At 43.2% G+C, this 22,281-nt stretch overlaps 1 protein-coding gene across 1 annotated transcript in view; it reads right to left on the bottom strand.

Annotated features, from left to right (window-relative positions):
* Nucleotides 1–22,281, bottom strand: part of TENM4 (teneurin transmembrane protein 4) — a 3,327,204-nt gene that overhangs the window by 881,841 nt on the left and 2,423,082 nt on the right. Inside the window, exon 9 of the mRNA XM_070782510.1 lies at nt 7,552–7,725. The gene's annotated coding sequence lies outside the window, so the exon portion shown is untranslated. The remainder of the gene's footprint in view (nt 1–7,551; nt 7,726–22,281) is intronic.

Here is a 22,281-nt window from a genome sequence, read left to right as displayed (position 1 = left end):
ATGAAGAGAAAATGCAGACTCTGTCCCTTTGGAGTCATTCGTATATACGCGTGACCTTCCGTACACATTATCTCAGTGAGGTGAAATTTGCAGTGTTGATGACTCCATAGTACAAATGGAAACACTGAAGCCAAGAGCCAGGAAACTGGAGCTAAAGCAGGGGGTGGAGTCAAGAGCAACAGTCAGGTAGCCTGGGTCTACAGCCAGGAGTCTTAGCACTGTACGTGTGGCCCCCATTTCTATACCAACACCACCAACACCAGCGTCTGTTTCATGTGGGCAGTGCATAAGCCACCTTTGTCTACTCGATGTCAGTGGTCATACAACAATGCTGTAATGTCAGTATTTTTATAATTATTATTTTCATATTTCATTGATGAAATTGACTCAGAGTGGTACCATAGGCGAAGGTCATCCAACTATCTATTTCGCAGCAGAGCTGAGATTAGATTTCAAGACTTCTGATGCCAAGCTGTGTCTGCCATTGGTTGACTCACAGTTTAAGTATTTCTAAATTCAGAATTCTGAAGCCATGCTTTCCCTATTTTAGCTTATTTCCATAACCTATGTAAATTAAATTCCTGCTAACAGGCCATTTTGTGGCAAATTCTCAATAATCAGGGAACCAAGGCCCCGCAGGCTTGCAAAGTTATTTATGGCTAACTCAGAGGGCTGCTATTACTCAACCTGGGTGTGCTACAGCAAGCTCTTTCCTCCTGTATGCAAGCTGGCTACTCCGCTATATTTCTCTTCGTTCATTCTTCATTCCCCCCTCAGCAAAAACGGAGACACCAGCTTCTAGCATAGAAGCATTTCTATATGCTAGATTTTCTGATAAGGGTGTGGTGGGCTGGCAGAAGTGTGATTTGCAACTATGTGTCAGAAGAAAGGCACTTTTTTTTGGAGTGAGGCTGATTGGACCAGGTTCCAAGTGGTAAAAGCTGTCTCCAGAAAAGAGTTCTTTACCCACAGTTCACCATTTGTGAAAATAAATACTTTCGGAATCTGCTTACGATGTGTAAGGACACAAAATCCAGGAAATCCAGGTGTTTCGTTCTTGTGCTAATACCGTTGTTTTCTGATGGGCTCAGGTTTCTACTGGCTGCTTCTAAACAGGATACAAACAGGGAGCTCAGAGCTCTCTTCAAATTCAGCAGCTCCGTGGGTGACCACACTGTAATTTTTTTCTGAGTTAAATTACTAAATGTGTAAGTACTACCTGAATGGATGGTCCCTTTAAACTCAGAATGCCCAACATAATTATTTTATTAATAAATCTCTACATAATACATTATTCTAGTCTCGAACCAACAAAAGGCTTCTAAAGCTGCAAAGGACATGACAGTATGACACATATTTTCAATGTTCTAAGGAATATCCATTTTTTTCCCCTTCAAATAATGCTTTTTTCCCCCATTTATTTGGGTTGAAATTTTCTATGGCTCTAGTCTAACGCATCAGCTGAAGAGAGACCTCTCCACTGCACAGGTCCTTCCCGACCCACTTCGCTATTTAGAAACCTATGAATAAAGAAACCAGAGGTGGCGTCTGCATGACTTGGAAGAATTGTGGAATATTCTAAACCAGAGGATTTGACTCTTTTTCTTCTGCTTCGTCATTTTCACAGTCCCTTAAAAGTAACTAAATTTGTGGTTCTCCTCCACCTGGTACAATTTTACTTTTTTCTATTAAAGGCAATTTAGTCAATGTATGGGACTCTACCTTTTTAACATTGTGAAGTTTTTCACACATATAAGTTCATACAAATCCTTTCTCGGCCGTGTGTCCTAATTTTTAGATGGCGGAGATTAGGTCCCTGTAGCTTGGTGGCCCATGAGAAGCCTGTTGGGTAGACGGGTAGCCTGTTGGTGACCCTCTGCTTTATAACGTGGGCCCCAAAAGACAAACACTGCAAGTCAACTCATTTTCAAAGCTTCCAAAGGATGAGTGTTTAGCATGTATGAAGTTCTGTACTATTCATAATAACCTTGCAAGCTCATTATACGGATTACTAATATCATTAGTAAACTCTTATTATCCCCATTTTATAGACAAGGTAAAGCTCTAAGTCACACTGCTGGGAACTGGCGGAGCAGAGTCTGATGGTCTGCAGAACCTGAAACCCACGCTCTTTCTGCCACCAGCACCCAATCCCTGCTGGGGCCCTGGACTTCCTCCACTATGCAGAAAACCCTGGCTCTAGAGCTCCCAGCTAACAACCATACCCTCGAAACAAGAGGGGACAATTGAGCTGGTCCGATGTGACCCAGAGCAAAGATCTAATTCAGAATCATTTAGCTTCATACCTGCCACCTGAGACTGCAAGTGTGTTCCTCCAGTGGCAGGGCCTTGACCAACAAGCATATACTTCTTTAGACGCACAGCAAGATTCTCTCTGACTCACTTCTTAGGACCAGCACTTATGGAGGTCCTGCTGTTAAACAACTTCTCAGCAACTATCATTTAAAACCACATTTGGTACACAACAGGAGGAACACCCATACCTACTGAGAATTCTCATTCTCTGGTTTTTCTGCAGATCCCTTCTCGCTGTTCCATCCTTGGTCTGTATCCCCAGAAACATTTGCACATTTCAAAAGCAAATGCTCAGTTTGTTCTCATGATGCAAAAGATAGAAAGAGCATCTCGAGGCCCTAGCTACCTGATAAAATTCACAGAACTCAACTCGTCTTTTGCCGCAACTCACGCTTGATTTTTATATTAAAAACAAACCAATTCGAAAATGCTGAAAGTGAGTATCTGATCTCTGAAAGAGAAAGCACTTCTAAGGATAATAAAGGGAAGAAACTGCAATGAAAGACATCAGTAGATGGACTACATAAGACTTAAATGACTGCACGTCAGAAGAATTCATTAAAAAATAAAAGGCAAATAACATTGAGGAGATATTTTTAATAGAAGTGGCAAAGGTTTAATATCCTTAATGGAGATGGGTCTTTTATGAATTGATGAGGAAAAAAAATCAGTAGAAAAATGGACAAGGGGCACGAAAGGATAATACATAGAAGAGTAAAAAACAAACGGCTAATCAACATGAAAAAGAGTTTTGTCTCACTAATAATCAAAGAAATGCAAATTAAAATGATATTAAAGGACTGGTTTTTGTGTATCAATATGTCAAAGGTGAAGAAGAAAAATAATTCCCAATGTTTGTAAGCTTGTGAGAAACAGTTTTAGTTTTTCCAATTGGATCCAAGCACACTTGCCTCTCATTACTGTTTTTGCATTTCTTTGACTATAAACAATTTTTTAAATGCCAATGTTCTTTGACCCATTAATTTCGATTCAAGCAATCTATATTAAGGAAATACTGCAAAAGATGGAAATAGGAATTATGACTGTTTGGCACAGCATAACTTACACTAATCGAAATTAAAAAAGCGGGAGATCTGAATGCCCAGGAAAGAGGACTGGTTGAAAAAGTTATGATACCTGTGTTACAATGTGGCACAAAAATTGTTATAAACAAACAGCTCTTATGACACACGTATCATACATGTGCACACACACACACATGTACACAATGCAGTCCCACTGCTTAAAATGTTCCCCAGACACATACACACACACAGAGGAAGGGAATCCTTAAGTGTGCGACAGACATCATTTCTAGGGAGAGGAAATATAATATTGTGGGTATCTTATTTTCTTCTTTATGTTTAACTAACATTTTCTGTAAGGACCATGTATTCCTTTTATAATCAGAAAAAATAAAACAGTGTTATTAAAAATCAGAAAAAAAAAATACTTGTAGGCAGCCTATGTTGGAAGTCCCAGCAGGGAAGTCTAAACACAGACACCAGTCCCCAGGAGCTCTACCCACAGAGCCCTACACAGGGCAGCTTCTGAGTCAGACTCTGGGGCAGTAGGCAAGGGGATGCACCTCCTACAGTTAAGCCTTAACCCAGAGCTGAAGGCACGACGAGCCAGTCAGAGCATGCCTGCATATTGTCATCACACCCTGGAAGTGGTAACATGCAGACGACATTCTGGTACGTGCTTAAAAGTCAGGTATAAATGCCAGTGAGACATTTGCTAGCACAAAGGTGAAATATTATTAGCAACTATTTAACTTGAAACATGTTATACTGAAAAAGCACCATTATTTAATATAAAATTCCTTTAAAAATATTAAAATTTTTTACTTAAAAGTAATACACGCACAGCATGGAAAATTCGAAAATACAGAAAAGTGGGGCAAAGCAAGAAAATTATATTTCTGCCATGCACAGATGCCTACCACTCAAATTCTGTTATCTTTCTGCCCTTAAGAATGGTATTTAAAATTTTTTATTGGTTTCTTTTTACTCTTTTTTTGCCTACCTCATAATTGAGACCACAGTATATTATGTTTTTAGAAAAATAACTTGCGAGCTAGCCATTTGCCCCTTTCTCTTTTGCATGGGAGGAAAGATCATCAGAATTTAAGGGGATTGTAATGCATTGAGCATGTACATGAGAGAAAGAGCTAGATACTATATCCATGCCCGTGATGGAAGAAGAGGCCATATGAGAGGTTGACAGGACAAAACAGACAAGCAAAGACTATTGCAGGTAAATCTGAAAACATGTAAGAATGGTATTTTCATTTTCCAACTTTGATCCGTATATTTTATGACTTTGAAACTTGTTTTAGTCTCCTTTTGAAAATGAGAGCTTCCGTTTCAGAATATTCATGAACTCATATCCTCAGGCCTGAAATGAGGCCTGGAGTTTAAATAGTAGTTTGAGGCTCTGAAGGTGTTATATTATATCCATTTCTATGCCAATAAAAATAAGAATGGACCAAACATGGTCTTTATTTTCAAGGGATTTGCGGTGCTTGTTTGAATCATCAAATGCTTTGTCAGACGTTCTTGGGTCTGTAATTGCCATACACACAATCATAGCCTGCAGAGTCATGTCAGCCAAAGACAGTTCACCCTTAAATTTCACCACTCTCTGGCAAGGGGATTCTATTCCTGAAATAAGCATTGGGGCCTGATGTTTGCAACACAGCTAAAGCCTTGAGAAATGTCTAATACTTGAATAAAATCCAGATGATATTTTCAGTTATCTCCACCCATCACTTTACAAAACAATGAATGAAGAAGTAAATGAGAGAGTCACTGAAAAGCTTTCATGCAGAGAAAACAGGGCCCAGTAATCAGAAACATTATGTTTAAAAAAAAAAAAAGATATAGGGTATTTTTGTTCTTTGGTCTTTATTTTTTTAATTATCAACTTTGAATAATAAATACTAACATAATAACTGGTACCATTTATCAAGTGCCTCAAGCACTGTGTGACGCTCCTGTGAAGGTATTACAACATTTAATTCTCTAAGAGCCCTTGGTTTGTTACACCCATTTCACAGATGGTAAAATCAATGCATTGTGGAAAAGACAGAATTTGGATACAATGCTTTTGGTTTATCTGTTTTGGCAGTCCATGTCGTAATGCAGTTGTTCAATTGTACTCATCATGAACTTCCAAAGGGATCATTTTGGTCTCTGATATAATTAGGTAGGATTTATTAGTTGCTTTTTGCAACCATCCCTGTAAGTGCTTCAGCAGTAGGATACTTTGCTAAAATGTGTAGTTTCCTTTATTCATTTTTATAGCCGACATGTATCTGATGGGACAAGCACCCTGGTGTGCATTACTATGTTTCATCCTCAAGGCAACTCCACTATGGATGGCACGCAGGTGGAGCTAGCTAGCAAAATCATTTTTCAATTGAAGAAATGGAAGCATAGGAAAGTTCACTGACCTGCCGAAGACACATGGCTATTAAGTGACAGAACAACAATTTGTGCCCCTCTCCGTCCAGACCCCCTCTTCATCACAACAGCATTGTTTCTACCAATCAGTAAGACCTTCTCATCATAGCATCACAGGATTTAGTGCAGGAAGACATCTTCGGGGGCTCCTTATCACAAAGAATTCAGACAAAGGAGCGGGAACCCAGAGAGAGCAGTCATTTGCCCTGGGTCACACAGCAGAGGACTGTGTCGCAGAGCAGGCTGTCTGGTCCCCAATTCAGCCTCTTAAACATCAGTTCATTCTCATCTGGTAAAGAATTTACAGTCACAAGTAGGAGTTTTGCTGGTAGCTTCTTGGCTATCAAGCTATGATCTTCTAAAAGTTCTACCTAATTTGCTTGACTTGTGATTCTTATTCACTTCTTCATGTTAAAGACCTTCAGCAATAGTGCAATGACAAATGCTTGGCAAACAGACAGGTGCCCCGGCTGTTCCTATGCCCCACCTCGGCCCCTTGTTCAAGGCCCACAGAACCCACTTAAGAGTGCCAAGGCCCTGCTTATACTATGACTGAAAACTCTTGAGCCACTCAGACAAGGTGGTATTCCTGTCTCCTCCCCTGCAACATGCTCTATGGCCTCTCAACTCCCCCGGGGGGCCAGCCCATCTGTGAGAGGGACTCAAGGCTCAGATCCGCTAGGTTGGAGCCCACAAACAGGAAACCAGAGACAGGTCTAGACTGAAGACTGTTCTGCAGCGTGAGGTTCTCAGCATCGCTGGGAATACCTGAAGTGCAGCCACCCACGACCTGCATCATCTCATGCCCCTTGGGCATTTGTCCAGGTGAAGGAGAGTAGCAGTCAACAGCAACTTGACCTTTCTGCCCAACCCCCTTGCCTGTACTTATGGATTTCTCTGCCTCCCTTTGAGCTTGCTAGAATTGTCTGGAGAACATTCCTTGACTCCAGTAACTGAAAAAATATACTTAACACTGCATTGATTTTCCATATAATTTTATAAGCACAAACATTCTCTTTCATTTCCTGACAAACAACTGTATTCCCCAAAGGGTCCAATAAAAATCAGTAATTTGCACATCACTGTCTTCATCAGTGACTGTTGTTTGGAGTTTGGCACCAAGGCCAGAGTCTTTCTGTAGCCACTTTCACCTTCTGCCATCCCTCCTCCCAAACCAAAGTGTGTGTATGTGTGTGTGTGGCGGGTGGGGGGATAGGTAGTGGTGGGTAAAGTTCTACAGATCTCTTTGACTCTGTTCAAAGCCCTTTGTGGGAAAATACATAATTTTCAAGCAGTCTTTCACAGATAAAGGAAACCAGAGTTGGAGCTGAAGGATGTCACGCAAAACACCATAGCATTGCCCCCTCAACTCTAGAGATGCATTGGACGCCCAGGCCCCTCCGCCCACCCTCTCAGGTGTGGCTGGTGAGGCTGTGATCCAGGACATTTCTTCCAGGTATCTGTGTACATCTAAGATGACTAATTCAATAACTGACAAGCGTCTGAGGCTGGATGGGTCCCCTGGCCTTCAGTGGGAGGTGTTACTCTATGGTTGCATCATAAGAAAAGCAGGGACACAGTGAGACTTGAAGTGGGAGGTGGTGTTCCCAGGAATCTTTCAGTCGGCCCCTTCCCCCATCACCTTTTACCTACCCATTCCTAACTTCCAGGACAGCCTTTCCTCCCAACCAACCTCACCTCTCTTCGAAACAGCAACCCAGCCTGAATGTGGCAGCAAAGAAACAAAGAAGAAGGTGTTGATTCTCACCCAGAAGTCTTGTCTCCACGAGGTCCTTTAGAAGCACAATCCTCAGGAGATAGAGTGCCAGGAGGTTGCCAAGGGGACCTGAAATACCGGTTTACCACGATCCTGAATGAATCCACTCCCAGGGCCAAGAGAGGAGAAAGTGTCAGTCACTCAGAGCTGGCTGAAGCTCGGATTCTGAAGTAGAAAAAAAAAAAAAAAAAGAAGCAAAGAAAAGCATCGCTCAGTGATGGGCAGGCAGGGGAGTTAGGATGCTGAGCTCTTGGATGAGAAATGCGGCAGTTCTTTCAAATCCTGGTGGAGTCCGGACCCTGGGGCTGCCTGTGTGGAGAAGTGCTTGGTGTTCAGGGGTGGTTTTCCCTCCCTCTTTCCCTGAGCCCTGGCACTGGGGAGCGTGGAATGGCTCAACCTGTTGTAACGCAACACAGGAGTTGCCGCTTGTTACAAAGCTATTGCAGCAGCCTCTTCATTAAAGGAGGCTGTCCTTGGATGCTGAGAACTAATTTCCTTTTCTCTGGTTGCCTTGCCGGCTTGTGCTCTTGTCTGGAGGTGGAGTGGGGTGCTGGGAGGGAGGCAGTGTGGGGAGTAGGGCAAAGGGAACTCTGGCCAGAGGGGGACTGCCTGTGCCTTGATGCCTCCTGGAGCAGCCACCTACTGTTCCACTGGCTGGAGCCAGTGGCCGCCTCTGTGTCCAGGTCTGAGGCGATGTGGCAGCTGTTCCCAGGGACTCCCGGCAAAGGGATATTCTATGCACAGTTGGGCCCTAGCCTTTAGTCCACCCTCAGACCTTTAGCCTTGAACATTGCCTCCTGAAATCTCAACTGACCCTCTGAATCTTAGGTTTTCTGATCACCAGCACACTCAAGGGGATGGGGAGGTCCTGAGGGAAACAGGGAAGGCATTCATTCACCCATTTGTTGGTTCCTTCTCTCATTCATTCATTCCTGGATGCATGCATTCAACAATTCATTCATGTATTCATTCACTCCTCTATGCATAAGTTCCTTTATGTATTCATGTACTCATTTACTCATATGTTCACTTGTCTAATATTCATTCACGTATGTGTTGTTGAATTATTCATTCACAATTCATTGATATACTTCCTCACCTCTTAAGCCATTCATTAATGGATTAATTGATGCACTCCATCAAGGTACATGCGTACATTTTTGTGCATGTACAACATTTACTTTTTCTTACATGTGTTTGTTCCTACATATATTCATTCATTTATTCATTCAATCACTTTCAAACATTTATTCAGAGATATGCTGTCTATTAGCTGAGCTGGTAAAGAATCCACCTGCAATGAAAGAGACCCTGGTTTGATTCCTGGGTCGGGAAGATCCACTGGAGAAGGGATAGGCTACCCACTCCAGTATTCTTGGGCTTCCCTTGTGGCTCAGCTGGTAAAGAATCTGCCTGCAATGTGGGTGATCCCTGGGTTGGGAAGATCCCCTGGAGAAAGGAAAGGCTACCCACTCCAGTATTCTGGCCTAGAGAATTCCATGGACTGTATAGACCATGGGGTCACAAAGAGTCAGACGTGACTGAGCAACTTTCACTTTTACTTTCATGCTGTCTATTAATTTACATGTTCATTTATTTAGGAATTCATCTGTTTAACTCTCCATTCATTGAGCATACATCTTAAGTGCTTACCGGATGCTTGGCAGTGTGGGGGATGTGAGATGAAAAAGAACCAGGCAAAGCCCTTGTCTCTCAAGAGTCCATGAGAGTCGATAAAGCTACAAGGAACCATAACACAAAGAAGATATGATGGATGCTAAGAGTGGGGAGTAGGAAGGTTTGGGAGAGATAATCCTGGGGAAGGGCTTCTCTGATGGCTCAGTGAATCTGCCTACAACACAGGAGATGCAGGTTCAATCCCTGGGTCGGGAAGATACCCTGGAGAAGGAAATGGCAACCCACTGCAGTATTCTTGCCTGGAGAATTCCATGGACCAAGGAGCCTGGTGGGCTACAGTCCATGGGGTCACAAAGATCTGGACATGACTGAGTGACTAAGAATGTACAATCTCATCCTGGGGGAAGTCTGATATCAGGGGCCTCACATTTTTAAAAAATATGGTCAGTAAATATTCATTTTCTTCCTCCTCTAAATTTTTTTAAAACTTTTGCCAGCAAGTTGATATTTCCCTTCCCTGGGAGCCAGGGAGAGGCAGAAGAGGTGCTTTAGCTCACACAGGAGCTGGTCTAAGGGCTGGGAGCTAGTGTTAATCCTGAGAGGTTCCTAGATCTTTCTAGGGCCTCTGAGAAAGACTGAATGCAACTCGCAAATAAATACTCTTTCAAATCCAAACCTGTCCAGTGAAATGGCCAAAGGAATCTATTAATGGGATTTGCACAACCCTCTTCATTGGGTGAAAGGGGACAGAGGATTTTACAAAGAACCAGTGAGATTTGGGGCTGGGAGCCAACCAGGGAAGGATATGATGGAAGGGGTGCTGAGTATACCAGTGTTAAGACTATGGGTCCAGTCCAGGGTAAGAGGGGGTGGGGGGTGGAGTTGGGGGTGTGGGGGTGTGTGGAGTTGGGGAAGGAGCTACATTTCTGGAGTAGCCCACTCTCTAGTTGAGACCTTGTATAGACCTTACTGTCTGTAAGGTACTGTTTGTACCTTATCTGGTTTGTTCTGAAAATGGCCTCATAAACTACATGTTATTACAAATGAAGAAATGAAAAGGCTCAGTCATTTGCTTGCAGTCACACAATTAATCAGTGATGGAAGCAGAATTCAAATGCAGTTCTGAGTCCAAAACCTTGACTTTTATCTGCAGTAACATGCTTTTCCATGAAGATTTTCACCCTCTGTGGACACTTAAAAGATCCATATAACTGCGGTATGAATAGCTATTGACCGAAGATTTCTTACTATCTTTGTAAACTGGCTTCCCTGGTGGCTCAGATGGTAAAGAATCTGCCTGCAGTGTAGGAGACCTGGGTTCAATCCCTGGGTTGGGAAGATCCCCTGGAGGAGGGCATGGCAATCTACTCCAATATTCTTGCCTGGATAGCTCCATGGACCGAGGAGCCTGGCAGACTCCAGTCCATGGGGTCTCAAAGAGTCAGACGCGACTGAAGTGACTAACACTTTTCACTTTCTTGTAAACTGACGCTTGAAATGTGGCCAGAAGCAGGCCACACCTTCAAGGGGATAAACGAGAATCTTTATTTTAGAACCACACACAATATGTGTACACAGTATCTTGTTTTCATCTTAAAAATATTTTTAGCAGCAAGGAAATAAAAATTTGATGCTGAACACAAAGGGTTTCCTAATTTCCCATCATGCTCCAAGGGAGGGGGTCTGGGTCCACAGCTGTCTTGGCAGGACTGGTCACACAGCCCAGGCTTGCAGGGGAAAAAGAAGAAAGTGATGGGTTCGGAGCTGCTCTTGTGGATATGTGAGCGTAGGTATGGCAGGGACACCCAGCAGTCAGAATCCTGGGGCACAATCAAGGAGGGCCAGTGTCCTGGACTCAACTGTGTCCCCCGACAATTCATATGCAGAAGCCCTCACCTCCAGGACCTCAGAATGGGACTGTATTTGTGTTAGGGAATTGGTGACCCAAACTGCCTTCCTTGGCCAGGCCTGCTTGCCTGAGCTGTCTCGCGACAGGACATCCCAATAAGGGACATAAACTAACCGCTGCCACTAAAAGCTAACCAGGAGAATTCAGAGGGGCCCAAAAGAGGGAGGAGATGACCAACCTCCCAGAGTCCTTCTTGCTGGAATCCTTCCTGGCTGAGACATGTGTACACCACCAGGAAGGACCCTGAATTAGACTATGGACCAAGCAAGATGATTGGCCAGAGACAAGCTGGAAACTAACCGCATCATCACAACCCCTGAGACTGTGAGCCACGTGGCAGTGAAGCTCTCCTGGTTTCCCTTAACCCTGCTGCTCTCTGCCTGGGCGCCCCTCTGCAATGAAGTCTTCTTGGTTTTTGTCAGCATGTGTCTCCTTGGACAGCTCATTTCAGAGTGTTAGACAAGAGCCCATTCTCTGGTCCTGGAAGGGGTCCCCCTTCTTGCAACACTTGGAGACAGGGCCTTCATAGAGGTAATTAAGTGAAAACGGGTCCTGATCCAACCTGACTGGTGTCCTTACAAGAAGAGGGGATCAGGACATCCAGGGAGACACCAGGGGTGCACCCAGAAGGATGACCATGTGAGAGACAGCAAGAGGGTGGCCACCTGCCAGCCAAGGAGGAGCACCTCAGAGGAATCCAACTCTGCTGACAGCTTGATCTTGGACTTCTCCAGAACTGGGAGGAAATGCTCTTCTGCCATTTCAGCCTGTGACATTTGTCATTTGTTATGGCAGCCCTTGCAAACTAGTGTATCCAGGGAGCATCTGTGTTTGGGGTGATTAGGAAAAGTTTACTATTCATAATGAGTAGGGAAGTACTTCAGCATTTTCACGATTACTGCAACATTCTGGGGCTTACTTGTGGGTCTGCAGGAGCCACAGAGATACAGATTAGAGAGAGGGGAAGACCCTGATTAATGGTCAAAAGAGACATTCCAAGACGCTAGAGACCCAGTGTCCCTGGGAGAGAGAGGGTGTGAGGTGTGAGCTCTGGCTTCCCCAAAGGGTTCTCAGAAGGCTGAGATCTCATCAGTGAAGGAAATATGAAGGTGCCACTTCCTGAGAAAGCCATCGGACAGAGCCATGTATCTGGTTTTACTCCCTTGGACTAAGCTTCACAGAAGTTTTTATTTTATTTTTTGGTGGTGCATGGGCTCAGTAGTTGCAGCATGTGGAATTAGTTGCCCTGCAGCCTGTGGCATCTTAGTTTCCCTGCCAGGGATTGAACCCGCGTCCCCTGCACTGCAAGGCAGATTCTTAACCACTGGGCCACCAGGGAAGTCCCTCTATAGGAGTTTTTGTAAAAGTCATAATCTGATGACGACAGAAAGAATGGAAGAGAAGGTAAAAGCTGCATGTGAGCCACTGGAAAGCAGGGGGAAAAGAGGCTGCAGGAAGCCTGACCCCGAGTCAGCGGTGGGGAGACTTGCCCGTCAGCATGACTCCCAGCAGAACCTGCAAATAGCCCAGGGACTTCTGGACCCAAGCGGAGGGGAGCAGTGAGACTCCTGAACCCCCTCCCCCATCCCTTGCTTCACATTTCTGGGAGACTGCTCCTCCCTCACCTGGCACATATGCAGGTATCTGGAGAGAAGTCATGTTCAACAGAGTTTCTCTGATGAAGGACACCAGGTAGGTTGAGGCATAGCCCCACACTGAACAGAAAGACATGGAGGGCATATCTGTACAATGAAAGTCAACATCATACTCACTGCTAGCTCCTAATGCCAAGCTGCTATATAAATAATTACCAAGCAACACAGATTTATTATTTTACAGTTCTGGAGGTCAGAAGTGTGCAATTGCTTTCAGACTAAACTATGATCAAGGTGGAGATAGCCCTGTGTTCCTTCTGGATGCCCAAGGGGAGATTCTATTTCCTTGCTTTTTCCAGCTTCCAGAAGCTGCCCACATTCCTTGGCTCAGAGCTCCGTAAATCGGTCCCTTCTTCCACAGTCATATCTCCTTTGATTCTGAGCCTTTTGCTTCCATCTTCTAAGGACCGTTAATATGAGAGTGGGTCCACTGAATAACCCAGGTTAATCTCTCCATCTCAAGATTTTGAATTTAATGATACCTGCAAAGTCCCCTTCGACATGGAAGGTAACATAATTGCAGGCTTAGCAGTTGGACATCTTTGGGGGCCTATTACTGTGCCAACCACCCAAGGCACTGGAAGGATCTTCTTTGGAGAGTCTCACTAGTTCCCAGACGAAAGAACTAGAAGAATTGGTAACAGGGGTTCCCAACACATGGCTCAACTGGCTCTCCCAGGGTGGCTTTCACTCTGGTTTGCAGGTGGCAAATCCCACCTGCATGTCCAGCCAGCCTTTTATCTCCAGTTCTTAAAAACCATTAGACAGCTAAGAAGAGCCTCTAGCATAAAAGATGGAGATCAAAACAAACAGAGAAAAAAGGTTTGGAGGAGATGGAGTCCATGTAGTGAGTACAAAGCATGAGGACAAAAACTTTTAAGGAAATTGTACTCATTAGGAAAAAGATAAAGTTGAGGAGCTCTCCTGTAAAGTACAGCAAAAACAAAAAGTCTCAAGGAAATGAAAAGTATAGGAGAAAAGATAAGAAGATTAGAAGACAGACTTAGGAGGTTCCATATCTAAATAATAGGAATTCCAGAAAGAGAAAAGAGAAAATGATTATGGATATCATCAATAAAATAATTCAAGAATATTGCCCAAGATTGAAGGACATGAGTTTCGAGATTTAAGGGCCCACTGAGAGCCTAGAACAGTGTGTGAAAGTACATTTCCTTGAGGCAAATCACTGTGGAATTGCACAAGACTGGGGACAAAGACATCTTACAGCTTGCAGCGAGAGTGAGAGCCAGGGAGACTGAGATGAGGGACGTGAAGGTCTTTGTGTTGCTCAATGGCAGCCCTGGAAACTGGAAGAGAGAGGAGCAATGCCTTCCAAATTCTGAAGGAGTTACTTCCAACACAGAACTCTACTGGGAGGGTGGGATAAAGACACTGTTAGATACTCCAGGCTTCAGAGCTTTTCCCCCTGCCATGTACCTTGTCTCAGAAAGTTACTGGAGGATGTCTTTCCTCCAAACAAGGAAGGAACCAGGAAAAATGAAAAGATGTGAAACTAGAAATAGGGGATCTAGTAGAGGAGAGGGGAGCGGGGTGAGGCCAGAAAGGCGGCAGTGCGCCAGGCACACAGGAAGACAGTTCGGAGCAGGGAAGGTTCAAAGATCCAAGAGCGGGTCCGCAACCTGTTCTCAGCCCCTTGCGGCCAGTGGGGTGCAAGGAGCCATTTCCCACCTGTCGAAGAGTCTAGAGTGAAGTTTTGCTTCCAGAGGCTCTGGCAACAGCTTTCCAGGGTAAACCCAGGCCTATTTGCCTCATTCTCTCAGCCTTTCTCCACTGTCCAGCCCCCTCTTACTGCTCTGCCTCAGTTTATCGTCCCGCGTCCTAGGTCCGTGAGAGCCCACACGCTACACATTTGACTGGGACCCTGCCTCCCTGACATCCTTCCCAGTTATTACCCATCTCTTTCCCAGGGAAGGGCTGGAGGCTGCTTCCTGGGTTCCCAGCCAGGCCCGGGCAGCCTACTGGAAATTGGGATGTTGCTACTGGGGGCTGGCGCTCACCCACCCATCTGCCAAGGAACAGCTCACCTATCTGACAGCCTTTGGCTCATTCACTCTCTCTCCCTCAGGACTATTCACTACAGACAAGTCTTCCCAGCTCCTACCCTGCATTATCTAGGTCTCTTCCTTCATCCCCTGACTCAGGATGCTGACAGGGGAATGAGCAGGGACTAGCCTGGCCCAGGCTGTGTTGTGCCAGAGCCTGTCAACGTAGAACACCACTGCCTTTTTGGACTGGTATCCTCCTCCTAGTGTAGAGAATTAGTCGCTCAGTCATATTCGACTCTATGCAACCCCGTGGACTGTAGTGCACCAGGCTCCTCTGACCATGGAATTCTCCAGGCAAGAAGGCTGTCGTGGGTTGCCATTCCTTTCTCCAGGGGATCTTCCCAACCCAGGGATGGAGCCTGGGTCTCCAGCATTGCAAGCAGATTCTTTACCATCTGAGCCAAATCCAGGACCCAAAGATGAGGCTAAGTGAGCAAATGAAGAGACTCAGCCCATTGTTGCCTGGCTGTGCCTTCACCTTTTGCCTCCTACCAAAAAGTACATGTGAACACTAGTGAAAGTGACATTTGTTATAGGAGGAAACTTGAAGCTACTTTGAAAAGCAAATCTTTGGCAAATATCAATCCGATGGTGCTATGAGCTATCATTAGTAAAAATCACTTACACACACTTCACTGCAGACCATGACATACTAGTGCAAAGAGTGGGCAACCAGTGGTCTATCAGGAAAAGGCCAAATACTCTTTCTCCTCTATCCCTTGATTCTGTGGTTTCCCCAGAAAGACACCCATCACTTGAAAAAAGGGTTGGGGATTGCAGAATGGTATTCAAAATTGCAAGTGGAAATCAGTTTCAAGAAACATTCATCGCACACCTGCCATGCACCAGACGTTGAGCTGCAGGCTTTTAAAAAACCCCATCTGATTCAATCAGGGAGATGGTACCAGCCAGAATTCTTATTATGAATTATAGCCATCTATAAGCTGGGCATCATGGGAAAGTCCCTTGGTCACCCCTCCTTTTCTGCACTTGTAAAATGGGGATGGCATTTTCCAACCCAGCCCACCCTATGAGACAAAGGGCCTTACCACCCTGCATGAACCCTAAGGTGCCTCACAAGTATTGCTGCCAAAATGATTCTTCCTCACGAAACAGCACTTCACAGGTTTGAAAGAATTTCATACCCGTTGTGTATTTTCTCCTCCAAGTATTCCAGGGAGGCAGCTTGGGATTAGAACTTTTCTGGTATTTGGGGCAATGCCATCAGAGAGGGAAAGTATGGTGCTGACTCAGTGTCATCAGCATTTGGAATCTACCAGGTATGACTTGGGTTTTCTCAGTGTAAATGTTATTCTTTAAACTGTGGGCTACATAAGGATACTAACAGATTGAGTAGGGTTGACCTGTTTTCTTTGGAAGACCTTGGGTTCCGTACTAAGAACTGTACCTCACACCACTCAGTGTCCCCAGAGACTAATGTAACACCTGGGGAAGAAGACAGCTCAGGTGAGCTCCCGAGTTAATGAATGAGTGGGTTCCCATTCATTCTCATACAGGAGAGTTCCTTGGTGGCCAGGAAAGTGCCATAGCAATCATGTGAGACTGGGCTGCCTCCCAATGTAATGAATACAAGATAAGAAGTTCTCAGAATAAAAACTGGAATTGCAAACTGGAAATGGAATAGATTAAAGTATATATGGAATTTAAACCTATGAACATATGCTGTATTTAATTAAGATCAACAATAAGCAAATGAGAAGTTGTATCTATGTTGACATCTCATAATTTTTGATGAATCTGTATTTCCTCACTGTGATGCTTGTGATATGAAAGGGGCTTCTGAAAAGGAAATAAACCCTGAGAATTTTGCAAGTAAATCAATAAACACAACACAATTTTCCACTTAACGGAATTTAAATAATATCATTTTTACTTAGCCAACTGAAGAGGAATCAGCTGCCTTAATTAAGCACTCAAACATGGAATGACCAATAGCAGGATCAACATAGACCCTTTCCCTACACTGGGGGCCATAATGGGCTTTTCATCTGATTGACATTAGTGAGCATAAAGCAAATAACAGCAAATTTCACTATGGCCTGCAGGCCAAAAGTAAATTGTACTCTGGATTTCTGGTTAGAGGATGTAAATACAAAATCAAATTCTTTTCACAAAAGCAAATTCTTTCCTGGACCAAAATTTTTTTTTTCATCTATTTTTTAAAAAAGTTTCTTACTGGAGTGTAGTTGATTTACAATGTTTTGTTAGCTTGAGATATACAGCAAAGTGAATCAGTTATACATATATAAGTAATACTTATTAAATGGCAACGAATATAATTCAGTACTACTGGCAACGAGGAGTTGCTCATTTAATAAAAATTTATGTGGAATCTGCTTGATGACATTGAACAAGTTATTAAATCTCTCTCAATTTCAGTGTCCTCACCCATAAAATGAGCTTCCTAGGTGGCTCTAGTGGTAAATAATTTGCCTGCCAATACAGGAGACATAAGAGATAAGGGTCTGATCCCTAGGTTGGGAAGATTTCCTGGAAGAAGGCATGGCAACCCACTCCAGTGCTATTGCCTGGAGAATTCCACGGACAGAGGAGCTTGGCAGGCTATAGTCCACACAGTCGTAGAGTCCGACATGACCGAAGCGACTTAACATGCACGCACACACCTATAAAATAATAATAATACCTGCTTACCAGGGGGGCTCTGAGGATTATAAATTTATAGAAAATGATCAGCAGATTTCTGTCATGTGTTAATTATTTGATCAGGGTGTGTGTGCATTTTTAAAAAAAAAATTAATATGAAGAAAGTAATTCCAGTTCTCACAAATATTATTCAAATAAAAATTGCTACTCATTCTTGGAAAGGTACAAATGCAAAATGAAAAAAATTAAGTGGGGTGATAGCTAGAACCATGAGAAGAATATTTACCAGCAGATTCATTAGTTATTTTGGATCTAGAACTTGGTTTTGTTTTTTAATAGTGATAAGAATGGTAGAATACTAGGAAAGTTCTAGAAGATGTTGTCAGTTTTACCTTAAAATGAGAAATTGGTGTTTCTGTATTTTATTGTTTCCAGTAAAACTTTTTTAAGTGTTAAAAATGAAGTGTTGAGCAAACATGGACATTGTTTTTGTTACTCCCCTCCAAGTTAAAGACGAATTTTAAAGCTTTTCCTATTGCTCAAAACTTTGGCGTTTCCTCTTTGGCAGTAGCATGCAAGGGGCTCATTTCTAAAGCTCTCGCAGAAAACCTCAGGTCCGGTCCCCTTCTTCCAGCAAAACCTCAAGGAGAATTCACTGCTTCCGTTTAACCTTTCGGTACAGTCACTAGATTTGGCCTCAAATGACTCAGGATTATTTTAAAATTTCAGCTGAAAAGGCAAAAGACTTGCCCACATTGAGAAGCCTAGAACCAATGTTTTATTGACAACTTGGTGGTAGTGGGGGACAGAGGAAGTACTTTCTAGAAGGAAGCTTTCCTCATCACTGGCTAAAAGGGGCTTCCCTTTAATTTGACTACATTTCTTTTAAAAGATTTTTTGATGTGGACCATCTTGAAAGTCTTGATTGAATTTGTTACATTATTGCTTCTGTTTTATATTTTGTGTTTTTTTTTTTGGCTGCAAGGCATGTGGGATCTGAGCACCCCGAAGCCCCTCCACTCTAAAGTGAAGTCTTAACCACTGGACCACCAGGGAAATCCCATACTTTTGACTACTTTAGAAGAGCTATTTTGTGTGTGTGTGCATGTTTATTTCATCTGTCTGGTCATCTAGTAAATTTCTGCAGGGGGGAAAAAAAAAGAATGGTCATGAAAAATGTTGGAAGACTGGTGAAAAGGCACATTTTTGATATTTGAGATCTGATCATTAGCATTTCAGGAAACAGACTGGGGAGAGTGGAGATACACAAATCTCTAAGGGACAGAACAAGGAACATTCATGTTTGCAACAGGGTCACCAGGGATCTTAATAGTCTGATGCTATAGTTTTGCAGTGGCCTTCTAATTAGACATGGTCTGTATATAGGAGCTGGGAAGGAAGCCAGAAGGCGACTGGAAGCCAGAAATTTCTAGCCCTGCCTCTGTCCTCCTGCGGTGCAGTCTTGGAGCTCACAAGTTCCCCTTTTTGGACGTCAGCTGAATCACATTTGTAAAACAGTGAAGTTCTTCATACCCATCCTTTTCATCACCAAGGACCCTCTTTTCATTATGTTTCCCCATGAGACTGTATGTTTTTGCTAGACTTTGCCTACTAAACCAACAAGATTGGGAGGTGTACTAATATGGAGCTTGTGCAAGGACCACTGATGATGGTCAAATGATCATCGTGGGCAAATGATCTGGGAAACAAACTAGCCTTTGGAGAGTAATTCTGTCCCAACAGCAGAGATGATCCTAATAATAATTCCAGCTGTCCTAAGTGCTATCATTTATTAGGAGCTTACCATGGGGCCAGACATTCTCTACACATTATCTGCTTTAACTCATACCACAAAGTAGGAGAAAGGTGCCGTTGTTTCCACATTTTATAGGTCAGGAAACTGAGGCTTAGGGGGTTCAGTATTTGTCTGAGGTTACACAGCTAGTAAGGGTCAGAGGAGTGGCTCAGCTCAGGTCTGTCTGACTCCACAGTCTGAGCCCTTAACCACTGGACTCAGCTGCCTCTCAGTTCCAACAGAGGAATGCCACTTGTATAGGGCTTAGGATCTGAAATCAAGAAATACGTGGAAAGCCACATAGAATTATCATTGTCCCTGAAAATTCCCTAAAGGCATATGTTTGACAAGATGCTCACACTACAACTGAGACTAAATATAGAAGAAGCATCACCACACAACTCAGGTCTGTTTTGGGTGCAAGTGGGCAGTATTGCTCCCTTATTTAAAATCTTTACAGACATTTCTCCAAATAAGACATACAGGGGGTCAACTGCATGTGAAAAAAGGCTCAACACCACTAATTATTAGAGAAATGCAAATCAAAACTACAATGAGATATTATCTCACACCAGACAGAATGGCCATGATCAAAAAATCTACAACCAATAAATGCTGGAGAGGAAGTGTAGAAAGATAAACTTCTTACACGTTGGTGGGAATGTAAGTTGGTACAGCCACTACGGAGAACAGCTGGAGGATCAACAAAAAACTGAAGAGTTACCATGTGATCCAGCAATCTCAACCTTGGGCATGTGTCTGGAGAAAACTCTAATTCAAAAGGGTAAAAATGTTAATCCCCAAAATCTATAAGCAGCTCATATAGCTCAACATCAGAAAAACAAACAACTCAAGTAAAAAATGGGCAGAAGACTTAGACATTTCTCCAAAGAAGACATACAGATGGCCAATGCACACATGAAAAGATGCTCAACGTTGCCATTCTTAGAGAAACTGAAATCAAAACTACAGTGAGGCATCACCTCACACTAGTCAGAATGGCCATCATCAAAAAATATACAAAAATAAATGCTGGAGAGGATGTGGAGAAAAGGGAACCCTCTTGCACTGTTGGTGGGAATGTCAACTGATATAGCCACTATGGAGAACAGTATGGAGATTCCTTAAAACCCGAGGAATAAATCTACCATCAAAAATAAATAAATAGATAAATCTACCATCAGACCCAACAATTCCACTACTGGGCATATAACCATAAGAAAACCACACTTTTAAAGTATACATGAATCCCCATGTTCATTGTAGTAATATTTATAATAGCCAGGACATAGAAGCAACCCAGATACCCAATGATGGATGAATGGATAAAGAAGCTGTGGTACATATATACAAGGGGATATTACTCAGCCATAAAAGAAATGTATTTGAGTCAGTTGTAGTGGGGTGGATGAACCTATAGCCTCTTATACAGAGTAAAGTAAATCAGAAAGAGAAAAACAAGTATTGTATATTAATATATTAATATATATATATATATATATATATGTTGGAGAAGGCAATGGCACCCTACTCCAATACTCTTGCCTGGAAAATCCATGGACAGAGGAGCCTGGTGGGCTGCAGTCCATGGGGTGGCTAAGAGTCGGACACGACTGAGCGACTTCACTTTCTCTTTTCACTTTCATGCATTGGAGAAGGAAATGGCAACCCACTCCAGTGTTCTTGCCTGGAGAATCCCAGGGACGGGGAAGCCTGGTGGGCTGCCGTCTCTGGGGTCGCACAGAGTCGGACACGACTGAATCGACTTAGCAGCAGCATATATGTATGTATATATGGAATCTAGAGAAATGGAACTGACGAACCTAGTAGAGAAGGGACTTGTGGACACAAAGGGGGAAGGTGAGGGTGGGCAAATTGAGAAAGTTGCATTGACATATATACACTCCTATGTGTAAAATAGATGGCTGGTGGGAAGTTGCTAAATAACACAGGGGACCCAGCCTTGCACTCTGTGACGACCTAGAGGGGTAAGATGGGGGGAGGGGAGGGAGGTGCAGGATGGAAGGGATATATATATATATATATAATTATGAATGATTCATGTTGTATGGCAGTAACCAAAACAAAATTGTAAAGCAGTTCTTTGTCAATTAAAAAATAAATAAAATTAAATGAAATAATTATGAAAAAAGAAGTTGCATAGAAATTCATTTCATAATAAAAGGAGTCCTAATGCAAATATGCAACATTTTATTTTATCCTGATATTTGGAAAGATTTACTTTCAATACCTGAGTAACAGCCCATGGACTAAGCTGATCAGCGTTTTAAACTGTATTAAAATATTCAATTTCTAAACCTTTCCTTTTTAAACAAATTGTTAAAAAAACAACCAAAATATAAGCACCCCAGTGCTCACTACAGCACTATTTACAACAGTCAAGACATGGAAGCAACCTGGGGCTTCCCAGGAGGCTCAGAGGTAAAGAATTTGCCTGCCAATGCAGGAGACACAGGAGGCATTGATTTGATCTCTGATTTGGGAAGGTCCCCTGGAGGAGGGAAAGGCCACCTACTCCAGTATTCTTGCCTGGAAAATCCCTTGGACAGAGAAATTTGGGAGGCTACCATCCATGGGGTCGCAAAGAGTCAGATATGACTTAGCTACTAAGCATGCACGCATGGAAGCAACCTAAATGTCCATGGATAAAGATATAAATATATGTACATACGTGTGTACATGCAGGCTAAGTCGCTTCAGTCGTGTCCGACTCTTTGTGACCCCATGGACAGTAGCCCGCCAGACTCCTCAGTCCGTGGGGATTCTCCAGATGAGAATACTGGAGTGAGTTGCCATGCCCTCCTCCAGGGGATCTTCCTGACACAAGGGTCGAACCTGGATCTATGTCTCTTACATTGGCAGGGGGGTTCTTTACCACTAGCGCCACCTGCGAAGCTCAATATATATAAATCACATCTACTTAGTTATAAAAATGAGTGAAATAAATGCCATTTGCAGTAGCATGGATGGATCCAGAGATCATCATACCAAGTGAAGTAAGTCATAAAAATG

The sequence above is a fragment of the Bos indicus genome, chromosome 29 (assembly GCF_029378745.1).
Source record: "Bos indicus isolate NIAB-ARS_2022 breed Sahiwal x Tharparkar chromosome 29, NIAB-ARS_B.indTharparkar_mat_pri_1.0, whole genome shotgun sequence".
NCBI lineage: Eukaryota > Metazoa > Chordata > Mammalia > Artiodactyla > Bovidae > Bos > Bos indicus.
The sequence above is the reverse complement of the archived record's forward strand: the minus strand, read 5'-3'. Positions and strand labels throughout refer to the sequence as shown.